At 38.7% G+C, this 12,262-nt stretch overlaps 1 pseudogene; it reads right to left on the bottom strand.

The window, feature by feature from the left end:
• Positions 1–10,285: 10,285 nt before the first annotated feature.
• On the bottom strand, positions 10,286–11,934 carry LOC147476654 (uncharacterized; annotated as a pseudogene).
• Between the last annotated feature and the right edge of the window lie 328 nt (positions 11,935–12,262).

Below are 12,262 nucleotides of genomic sequence, written 5' to 3'. Positions count from 1 at the left end.
TGTGTCCCAACCATCTGAATCAGCGGGAGACAATACTTTGCGATCTAGTAATGGTAAGCTGCCAATCATAGTGCACGCCGACGGTAGGATCACAGGAGTTTATAGTGCCAAATGGAGCAGTAGAGTCGGCTATTGGATACGAGCTATTGTCCCAATTTCTTATGCAAGTTGGGATAAAGTAGATGGTTCTTTCAAAGATGAAGTTTGGTTAAAGTTAATGGTAACTATTTATTTTATTTTATTTTATTATTATTTTTGTTTCCATCACCATATTAGTCATAGCATATATATAAATGTATATATGTGATTTGTAGGAAGAGTTCCAACTCAATGTGAACCCAACAATGGGGGCTCGGAAAAATATAGAGAAATGGTTTGCTCCTAAGTTTCGATATTGGAAATATGCTTTGCGAGGTAAAATATTGAAGAATTGTGAATCTGAGCAAGAAGCTATTTCATCATGTCCAACGGGGTTTGATCCAATTCATTGGGAAGCATTTGCAATCCATGAGAACAGACAAGAAGTAAAGGATATGTGCGCTAAGAATGCTGAGAATAGAAGTATGAACTTAATTGGCCATACTTGTGGCAGGAAACCTTATAGAAGAATATTGGAGGAACTTGTATGTATCATTATCACTACTCTATCTCTTCCTTTCATTTGCTATGTTACTACTTAATAACTTTCTATGTATACTTGTTTATGTAGGATGAAGCGAATCCAGAGAAGAAGCATAGACGTACGGATAGTTGGAAATATGGTCATAAACATCGAGATGGGACTGTTTTTGGAGCGTGCCCAAGAATACTATGTGAGTTTGTAAAAAATTATCTTAATTAAGTCTTGCAGTCCATACTCAAGTATATGCCCCAAAAATTTCAGGATCGAGTTACAAGTGTTGAAGAACAGATGGCTGAAGAAGCAAGTGAACATGGGGGTGAAGTGGTTTACGACATCACATGTGATCCATTGGCTCAAGTTTTTGGGAAGGATAAAGGGAGTCGTACTTCGTGGATTGAGCTCTTGCATGTCCAACAAACAATTGCAAAGCGTTTGCTATCGCGGAGGAGCTAGTTGAGCAGGGAGAGCTCAAAGTAAATCGGCTTCGAGGATGAATTAGTTGAGGTGAAGTCTACGATTGGGAAACCTCTTGGTTAGCCAAAGCGAGAATGGAGACTATGATGGCGTGTAAGTTATGACTTGTGTGCTATTTCTTGTTTTCCCATAATTGTAACTTCTTTTTATTTATGTAATTGTTGTTGTTCCTTTGTGTATAGGGTATTCTTGAACATGTGAAACTTAATGGATCGGCAAATGGCCAACCATCTACACCTGGCTGAAGTTGATTCTATACATCCCCTCCCCCTCGTGACTCAGCAAGTTCCAAATTTGATTAATCGAAATGGATCTTTGAACCCTCCTTCTAGGACTTCTTACCCGAATGTGAAGATATTGGGGAGGAAAGGTGAACATTAGCTAATGGGTATGTTAAGACCGACGGCCAAAAATGTCATTTTAGAGATATTATGGGAGATGAAAAGGTTGTCTATATTACCAATGTCTTGGTTGGTGATGCTCCGTGTATGATGGTCCCAGGATGATATTTTGTATCTCGAGATATAGGCTCTTTGGAGGCTTCTTGATTTGAAATTTGGAGGCGGTTGCAATATGAAGATTAATTTCGCTTTGTTTTGTTACGTTTTAATTTGGAACTCAAGTCACGAGGGATGCAGTTTATCTATTGTTAGTTTAAGGTCTTATATGGACCTTTTGTTCATGGATATGTTTAGTAGTGAATGGACTCTTTTTGTTTATATATGTGTGTATGCTCCTTGCCATTGATTGTTCATATGTATTGTGGTTACTTTTGCGGGTTTATAGAAGTTTACTAACCCTTTTTAACTCCGCCAATGCAACTCATAAAAATTTGCATTGCGGTCTCAAGCCCGGATAAAGGAGGAGAGAGAAAGGTGACTACGCGTGTATTACTACCATGGATTGATTGATTGTTCGTCAACACCGAGAACTCGATCTAGGTGAGTTACACTCATTTTATTACTTTTTCTTGAATTATAATTGTGTTTAATTAATTTCATCCGGTGTGTCGAGGACCTTGCCCTAAAATTCATGATCCCATGCTCAAAGAGAGGTAAAATTCACAATATTCCTTCTTATTCTGCGAAATGGGTTTTATGGATTGACTCATTTTGGTTTTCTTCTTAGTTTCGAGAAGTCCCTAGACACGATCAGCGATGTGCCCAAGTTCGGCTGAGATCGCATACGATTTTCTTGAGAGATTGGTGGGTTTCATTCCATCTTGTTTAACGCTTCTCTCATTGTTACTTGGGTTATTAATGCTTATTACTCCTTTGCGGTGATGTACTTAGATAGGAAAGTTAGGGTGGGTCGAAATCGCCCTTAGCGCAGAGGTTGAAGTACCACCACCGGTGCTCCGGCTTTAGGTGAGAAATCGAGAAACTCTGAATCTCATTGATGCTTTCGGCTAGAGTCCATCTCTGTGAAGGAAAATATTGTATATATCGAAGTGGAAATTTCCACTTCGATATTTTAAACATTTTAAACATTCAACATGGTTAGGATGGGATGGTTTCAGGTTTCTCAAGTGATTTCTAAGCTTGCCTTAGTGTTTTGGTTATTTAGCACCGGAGTTCTCTTTTAGATTTGACTAATTTTTTTTGTCCCGAATATTTCGGACATACATTTCCCTTCTACTTCTAAGTTCTATCTAACACACTTTTCTTTTTATGTCATCTCGGGGATATTAAATGTGCTAATATATTGGTGGATGCGGTGGATCGATGAAACTTGCAGATTTTGGATTGGCAAAGGTTTCTTTCTTTCTTAGCTTCGTAACTTGTTAAGCAATTGTAGTTCTTTGTTACCTTATATTGCTTTTTGTTCACCTTCGCGAGGCAACCAAATTCAATGATGTGAAGTCTAGCAAAGGGACTCCATTCGGATGGCACGAGGTGAGCATTTTTTTTATGCCATTTTACACTCTGCATTAGGTGGGGAATTGTCGATTACTTCAATCTGATTGGGGAAGTCGGGTTTAATTGTTCAATACCAATCAATGCATGGATGATCTGCCTTTTGAATTCATAAATAATGTATGTAATGTTTTGTTAAGTCATAATACATTTTGTGAAATGTAGGTTGTCAGCGGGAAGAGTCATGGCTATGGGCTTGCGGTGATATATGGAGTCTTGGTCGTGACTTGTCTTGGAGATGTTAACTCGTCAAGTTCCTTACTCTCATTTGGAATCTGTAAGTATTCTCTCGCCAAATTCCGTCTTAAATACTTTTTTTCGATTGAATTAATTGAGAAGTTATTTGCTTGTCATTGATTGTAGCATTAATGTAAACCGATATTTAAGTAGTGGTAGATGATATCTTTTAGCATTTAAGTGACATTCAAGATGAAATTTTGTATTATTGGTTGGTGACTTCGATAGTATCGGTGGTTATATAATTTATTCAAAGTGAAAGAAGCTACCAAGGTAACATTTTTTTTTCCTCCCAATGTTCAAAATCTAGAGCTTCGATGGTTTCTCTTTGGTGTAGTTAGTCGGTCTTTGGACATGAAAATCATTCGCAGAAAACTCTTAATTGGTCCAATTAATCCTCGAAGAAGTAGACACTGGTTGCTAGTCGATCTGTGATCGGTTAGCTATGAATTTCTAATTTAACCGCCAAGTATGTTTGTATCGACGTGGAAATAATTATTTTTGGTTAACCATGAATCTCATGTAACTCTGTGATTCCATTTATAGTTTTTGATCAAAGCGGACCTCAATTTGATACATCATCTTTGTGACGTGGAATAAATTGGTTAATGAACTTACTTTCAATGTCAAAGTTCCATTTCTCTCATTACTATTCTCAAGTATGAGGTTCCATGAAATGATCGCTTTGTGGAAAATATTGTAAACAATAACAAAGATAGCTTAAAGTATATATCGAAGTGGAAATTTTGAGATCAGTCCATATGGTTTATCATCATTCCCCATCATATTCTTATCAAGTTTTAGTTGGTATGCTTGTGTCAGCACAACACTGAGAGCAACCCACCCATTAGAGGGCACAACGGAAAATATTATAATACAAAGAGAATTTATAGACTTGAACTTGAATTATGTGTGGTTTTATTTGGACTTTTGTGGTTAGTTAGAAAAGAAGAACAGGAGGCATTACACTTTTATGGAGATGTATTTATGTATTTATGTATTACACTTTTGTGGTTATTATTATTATTATGTATTTATGTTCCAGTGTATGCTCAATCTGTCTGACACACATTACAAATTTACATTGAAGAAAAGGTGTGAACGGCTAAGTTTATGCAGAGATGATGCATTTACAGATGTTAGCGTACTGAACTGACGATATTTACGCAGGCAAAGAGCAGCTTCTGTTAAAGGCCGTGAATCCGAATCTGGTGTGTCAGGACCTTGCCCTAAAATTCATGATCCCAAGCTCAAAGAGAGGTAAAATTCACAATAGTCCTTATTGCGAATTGGGTTTTATGGATTGACTCATTTTGGTTTTCTTCTTAGTTTCGAGAAGTCCCCTAGACACAATGCGCATGTGCCCAAGTTCAAAGCTGAGCTCGCACAGTTTTGCGAGAGATTGGTGGGTTTCATTCCATCTTGTTAACGCTTCTCATTGTTACTTGGGTTATTAATGCTTATTACTCCTTTTGCGTGATGGACTTAGACAGAAAGTTAAAGTGGTTGGAATCGCCCTAGCGCGAGGAGGTTGAAGTACCACCCGGCTGCTCCGGCTTTAGGTGAGAAATCTGAGCAGATGATTCCATTATTTATTTATTTCAACTGAAAAGGATTAAGAGATTTTTATTTGTTTGTTGCCAAGGTAAACGGCCGGGATGTTAAAAGTTGTTTCTATAGAACACAATAAGGACACCGCAAAAGTTCTTGATGTGAGTTTAACATGCCCGGTTGAAGAAACTCTGAATCTCATTGATGCTCGGCTAGAGTAAATCTCCCGGTGAAGGAAATATTTTCCGTTGTATTATTTCAAGAACTAGCTTTTGATCTCGAAAGTATATTATAATTTCTTGATATTCCCCTTAATCCTGCATTATATAATGGATCCATATTCTCTTGCATACATGTTTTGATGAATAAATAATGCTGAGATGTTTTGAATTTCTAAGTGAGATAGCTAATTCAGGCGAACTGATGGTGTTATCATGAGTTGTCGGGTTTTACCCTGGAAGCGACAGTTAGTTAGATTGGATAGAAGACTAGACCTAGTCACCCATGAAACCATTTACTAATAATCTTCTGAGGTTTTGTCATAAGGTCCACTAGAAATATTCTACCTGTAGGTTGCATATTTTTGTTCATGAGTAAGGTGTACCTTCCGTTTGCTTTTAGCTTGATAAGGAATTCGTCAACCCTCGATGGTACCTAAAAGTCAGTAATGGGCTAAGGGCGGCTCCTAGTAGCAGGTTTACTATGTCCACAACGGATTCTTTCCGTAAGAGGATAAGAGTTGATAGTGGGGGGCCTAAAAGGCAAGTCAAACTCCCCACTTACTACAACCCCAATTCCTATTTTGAATCCCCGGAAAACTTATTTTGTTTCAAAAAAAGCAAGGTTTACTAGTGAAGCGTGTTTTCACGGGCAATTGAATCCCAATCCTTTCCACAACCTATCTTTGTAGCAACCGATTTTATAATAATAGGTTGTTAGTTCATAGGTTGCTATTTCCTATTCTCAACCAATCTTTTTAGCCACCTATCCGAAAGTACATAAATGCTTTAGTAATAGAAGGGGTTTTTCATCCTTCAATAAAGGGGTAAAGCCATCAAGCCACCTCTGTCTATCCCGATATTGAGTCAACCTCGATCCCGATTGTCTTACTACTTGTGTTGCCCAAGCGAGAATCAATTTGTTGCACTTGCACTAAGGATCTTTGTATTTGTATGGGTCCAATACTAGCTCTCTCTGCGAAAGTGCAATAGAGACAGAGACATCCGATTCTAGGAATGTTTTCTAGCATGAGATGGATGGACAACCTCTTTACCTATAAAGAGAAGGTAATAGCATATTTAATTAGCGGATGATCATTCATTATAAGCGATTAAGGGCTCAAGAGAAGCGGTGAGAGGAGGCGATTTGCCACTCAAATGATGGAAGGTCGGGTTCAGGTAATCCTTTATTGAAAATGTCCTAAACTTGATTGTTGCTCTGAAGAAGTCGAATGAGCAATTTTCCAGCTCCGATGAGGTGTGAACAAAGTGTTAGTCAACTTCTATGTGGTTATAGTAGGCATGGAAGGCGAGATTGGCGGCAAGTGTGTGTAAGCTAGCATTCTCACACATGTAGGAGAAATGGGTATGGAAATGGGACCCGGTAGATCGGGTAGGAAGTAAGAAAGGCATAAGAGTGAATAGGTAGAAGGGGGAGTACCTTGTACTTCGGCTTGGGCCCTATACCCATCAAGAGTGGGTTGATTTTTGTAAACGCAAGTCGTAGTTTTTCCGATAAATAGGAAGAAGCCAATAGTGTACCGTCTCGCTATCCGGACAGCCATCCGAAGTCGTCATCGTAGAATGCAAAGAAGGTGTTTAACGGTCCCCGAAAGTGATGGTTAGTCCAAGTCCAAGACCCCCTTCATATCACGGTAAGATCGTTGCTGTAGATGTCCGTTGGTGAGAGGGTGCATGAACTCGAGAAACTTGATTGAGTGCATAGGAGATGTCGGGGTTTGTTGATAGTGAGTTCTTGAAGGTGTGCCGTCAAACGGAACTCATAGCTGCTCAAGGCATCACCAGCCCTTTTCGATAAAGGTGAAGGAAAGCGCCCAACCAAAGGGCCTAGCGTTACATAACTCCTTGTTGAAAAACAAAAAAGGAGGTAGTTTTGAAGCTCTTCACATTGTGAAACTGGAATCCTTGAATGATGACATAATCTTTCGTTAAAGTCGTGGATCCTCGTTATCATGTCTCGTTGTGTTTCTGTTCCTCTAGCTAGGCTAGAGCATTTCCGATTGCAAGAATTTCATAAATAGAGTGTAATCGGGTATTAGGTAGTATCGCTGTCTTTATCTATGTATAGTACTGACTTTTTCTTTTCTCGTGGTAGGTAGGAGAGACAGTAGAAGGGGGAGATTCGCTGCAGTGGCTGCCTTGGCTGCAAAAGAAAGGCGATTGCTTGGTAATGGTAGGTAACTCAACCAAAGTAAGAAGAAGCTCAACCGAAGCAGAAGGGGGTAAGTTGACTCTCTTTCATCAGCCACGGCTGCCTCTCTCCGGCCAGCTTCAGATCGAAGACAACAGTAGTGTTCACTCCTCTATCTCGGATCACCAAAATTTCTCTTTCTTTTTGAATATCATTTTGTTTGCTCAAACTTACTTCATTTTCTCTTTGTGCTGTCTTGAAATGTCTGGATGAAAAAAGGAAATGTAGCAAACCAGAGGGAGCACTTAATATTGCCACTTGCAAATGTTGGAATAAGGAATAAAGCACGTGAAGCCTATGAGCAGGTACATTATCTCTGTTCCACTGGTAGATCTTAATCTTTCAGTTCATTCGTTTAAGAGTTCCTATTTGCATCTAATATAAGATATAAGATATAACATTATTTCGATTGGCAATGTTAAGAACTCATTGGCCCGTTCGACTTTCGGCCAAAAATGGGCGAAGCCTAGCAAGACCATTCGGTACAAAGAGAGTTGTTATGATATCCACTACAACTATTCTTTAATTTCTATATTGTTTCTTTGATGAAATAACTAAGTTTCGACTTTATGCGGTTCAAAGCTGCTTTGGAAATGATATTATCGGTATCAATTTGGGTACCACCAATTAGGTGTGTTTACGTCATGGAAGGGAAGGTATGAGACTTGTCAATTCTCCATGAGTTTACTTAGTTAAGGTTGTTTCTTATTTGTTCTTGTCATGTATGCGTCTGCAAAGGTGATTGAAAATTGAGAAGGTGCTTTCGAACCACTCCATCGGTGGTAGCCTTCAACCAAAAGGGGAACTTCGTTGGCACTCCCGCCAAGCGTCGATCTGTAACAAACCCGACAAACACGGTCTCGGGACTAAAGCGTCGATTGGCGAGAAGGTTTGATGACCTACAGACACAAAAAGAAATGAAAATGGTTCCATACAAGATAGTAAAGGCTCCAAATGGAGATGCTTGGGTTGAGGCCAATGGACAATGGTATTCCTTAATCTACTTACTATAAAACACGAAGCCCAAGGATCATCTACTACCTTTGAATTCTTTTAATCGTTGGCAATTTCCTTCTCATGCTCCTTTAAAACATAAATGAAGTGTCAATTTTCAATAAATTTCACTTCTTAGTTATGTCCTATGTGGAGCATCTGGTTTGAGAAGTAATGTTTTAATATATATACTTCCCGCTATTTCCTTTTCCTAACTTCAAGATCGTTTGTTTGGTGGGTTCTTTACAACAAAGCCATACCCCTGTGATCCATCAACTTTTGCCCAACTATCCACCCGAGCAAGGAGTTTGATACTAAACTCAGGGATGAGGAAGCTAGAAGGTATGTAATAATTAATTTATTTAAGCTTATGTCATTCTTTTGTTCGAAATGAAAATGAAAAGGAATATGAAAAGGTAGAGTCCTCTATAGATGGTTTTAGATGGTAGCTAGAAGCTCTTACGCCCCTGTTTTGAATATGAAAATGAAAAGGAAGATCCGAACACTAATCGAGGATCGCAACCTCTTCCACAAAAGGCACAAAGTGTTACTATTTTCTTTCTATCATGCAATTATTTTTTCTCTACCAAACGTATCGAATCCGGACGATATTTATGCAGGCAAAGAAGACTACATTAAAGGCCGTGAATCGAATATGGGAGGAGGGATTCGAGAAACTCCATGACTGCAGTTGAGATCCAAATGTGAATCCGAAGTTACAAATCTCATTACAAGTATGTCCATGTCTTCATCTTTGTTATTAGAGTTGGCCCTTTTTTATATTTGTTTATCAATTTGATTGAAGTCTTTGCCTTATTTTACCTTTCCTTTACCTCTCTCTTGACTTCTATGGCATTTTCAAAGGCGGCACCCCAGTCAAACCCAAAAGCAAGTGAGAAATACAATCCACAAGAGGATCTTTGGATCCGGCTTTCCCATTGATCCTCGAGAGGGCCGAAAAGTCGTATGGATCTTCATGGAACAAAAGGGGATGGAGAGTGGACATGTGGGTTTAAGGACTCAGAGATCATACATGCCCATGCCCAATGTGGCTTAATGTAAAGCTGTTATGGGAAATTTGTAATGGTCGCTCCAGCTAATTGTGGCTTAATGTAAATGAAGAAATGCTGCTGCGTACATATTGGTCTGTGTTTTAGATGATGAGATTCCTCTCTTGTACAGTTAAATTGGAGGGGAAGGTGGGATAAGGTAAATATTAGGATGGAAACCAAAACAAATATTATTTTTTTTTTCAAATATATAATAATAATTTGTGACGCCGACAAAGTTAAGCCTTTTAAAAAAATGCAAATTTATAATTTCTTGTGATCTTGAGGCGTTAATTTGTTTTGGCGCCAAGTTATAGCGCGATTTTTGAGAGATTCGAAGTTCAATAGTGACGTGGCGTATAGGCGTTAGTAATGCACGTTTAGTAGTGACGGCGCATGCGTCGATGAATTCATATTTAGTGACGGGCGATATAGAAGCGTTAGTAATGCACGTTTAGTGACGCGTCTGGGGCATCAGTAATTCATATTTAGTGACGGCGATAGGCGTTAGTAATGCATATTTAGTGCCGTCAAAGGCGATAAATTAACAATTGTGACGCACCTTGGCGTCACAAATAGTCGACACCAATAGAGATGCCTAAATTCCAACGCCTTGGAGGCGTCACAAAAAATAATTCTGACGCCTCCCAGCCGTCACAAAAGTCTTCATTGTTGTAGTGCGCAAAGCGTGGCAAGAAGTTTTTTTCGCTGCAAAAACATTTTTGGCGGTTTTGGTATTTATGGCATGATCGTGGCGCGCAAAAAGTCTTATTTTTAGTAGTGCCTCTTCCCATTACAGCAATAGTAGAGTTATCTCCAAACTTGACAGCGGCACGAAAAGAATCGTCCATGTTAGAAAATATGGATTTATCACCACACATATGGTTGCTGGACCCAGTATCCAAGTACCACATATTTTGATGAGATGCTTTTGTGGTATTGCAAACCATAAGAAGAGAAATATCATCTTTTTTTTCAGCAAAATTGGATGATTCACCTATTTCATCATTCAATTAAGCCCAACAATCTGATTGATAATGTCCATACCTTCCACAATGATAACATTCGATCTCTGACTTATCAATCGGCTTTGAATGCTGCTCACTTCTACGATAATGGCCACAACCTCTGTAATGGTCACGTCCTTAGCCTCTCCCTCTAGTTTCAGTAGTAGTATTATCTCTTGAATTTTGATGAGGAGAGTGATTACTTCGGTTACTTCTTCCTCTTCCACGACCGCGTCCTGGATTTTTGAAAGATGGAGTGGAAACAGTGAGTTGTGATTGCAGTGCTTGTTCCATTGGTACATGTTGATTCATTCGTTGCTCATGAACTATCAATGAACTCATCAACTCATCAATGGAAAGTGCATCTAGATCTTTGGACTCCTCAATGGAACAAACCACATAATCAAACTTTGACGTCATTGAATGAAGAATCTTCTCGATTATAGTGATGTCTTCCATTTTCTCTCCATATATTCACATCTTGTTTGCAATGGACATGACTTTGGAGAAATAATCAGAAATAGACTATGTCGATTGTTAGAAAAATAAATTTGCACAAATCTATTGAGATATGAATGAGTAATTTGTCTCCCAAGTTACCCCACATTGAGATTAAATGGGTTTATCTTGAAACAATATGTAAAGTGAGAAAAACCTTTTAGAAAGGGTGCACTGGTTCGAAACAGTGCTTCATGCCGAAAAGGTGCGACCTTTCAAAATGTGCACTGGTTCGAAACAATGCATCATGCCGAAAATGTGTGACCTTTCAAAATAGGCACTGGTTCAAAACAGTGCTTTATGCCGAAATTGTGTGTCTTTTCGAAACATGTGACTTTTCAAAGAGTTGCTTACTTTTTCCTAAGAGTCATTATGTTGTTTCGAAGAGGCACCACTCACCTATAAATAGTGGATGAATTTGGAGAGAAAGAAACACCATATCACACAAAGTTCTGATATTTCTCTCTTCTCCCTCTGTTCTTAGTCAAATACTATGTTGTGTTCGCTGAGTCTATAGAATTGAAGTGCTAGCTTTTTATAGAAGGAAATATGTTCTATCTTGGGAGACAGTTTTCCATCAACCTTCAAGCACCGTGAGGGGAAAAATTTGTCTTAAGGACATAGTGAATCTTCACTAGGCTCGGATTTAATAATTGGTAAATTAAGTTCATTAGTTGAACTAAAAGGTTTGTTCATGATATATTTGTTATATCAATTTGATTTTCTTGTTTACTTAACAATAAGTATATTTTTGGAATAAGTTTCCTACATTGATTGCATACGAAGAGTCTCAAATTCTCCACAAAGTGCTTGCAAATGTGCACGTTTTACCTTTGTAGTACCTTGATACTTCTTCTTCATTGCATCCCAAATTTTCTTGGAGGTATCTTTGCTAAGAATTGTCTCCAAAATCGAACGATCAATGGCTTGGAAAAGGTAATTCTTCACCAATCCTTAAGACGTTGTTCTTCCAACGTCTTCTTTTGAGCGTCCGTTAATGCCCGAAATGCAGCTTCACTCGCTGGTTTGGCTAATCCAGTTTCAAATAGATGCCAATATTCCTTTGATCGAAGGAAATTCTCCAATAACATGCTCCAATGGTCATAATGACCATCAAAACAAGGAATGGAAGGTTGAAGGAAACTCTTTGTAGCCATCTCTCAAACAAGTAGTAGACTCTCCACTTCACTCTTTTTCTACAAAGTTACACCTCCTTGCGGCCAAGAGAATCTTCAGGTACTTGAAAGGTACTAGATATTATGGTATCCTCTATAAGAAGGGAACAAGGTCTGGTCTAATCGGTTTTACCGATAGCGATTACGTTGGTGACATTGATGACATAAAAAGCACATCCGGTCATGCTTGGGTCAAGAGCCATCTCATGGTCCTCCAAAAAGCAAGACATTGTCACTTTATCCACCACTGAAGCAGAATATGTTGCTGCTGACTCTTGTGCTTGTCAAGTAAAGTGGTTTAGGAATGTTC

This window comes from Coptis chinensis, chromosome 9 (assembly GCF_015680905.1).
Source record: "Coptis chinensis isolate HL-2020 chromosome 9, ASM1568090v1, whole genome shotgun sequence".
NCBI lineage: Eukaryota > Viridiplantae > Streptophyta > Magnoliopsida > Ranunculales > Ranunculaceae > Coptis > Coptis chinensis.
The sequence above is the reverse complement of the archived record's forward strand: the minus strand, read 5'-3'. Positions and strand labels throughout refer to the sequence as shown.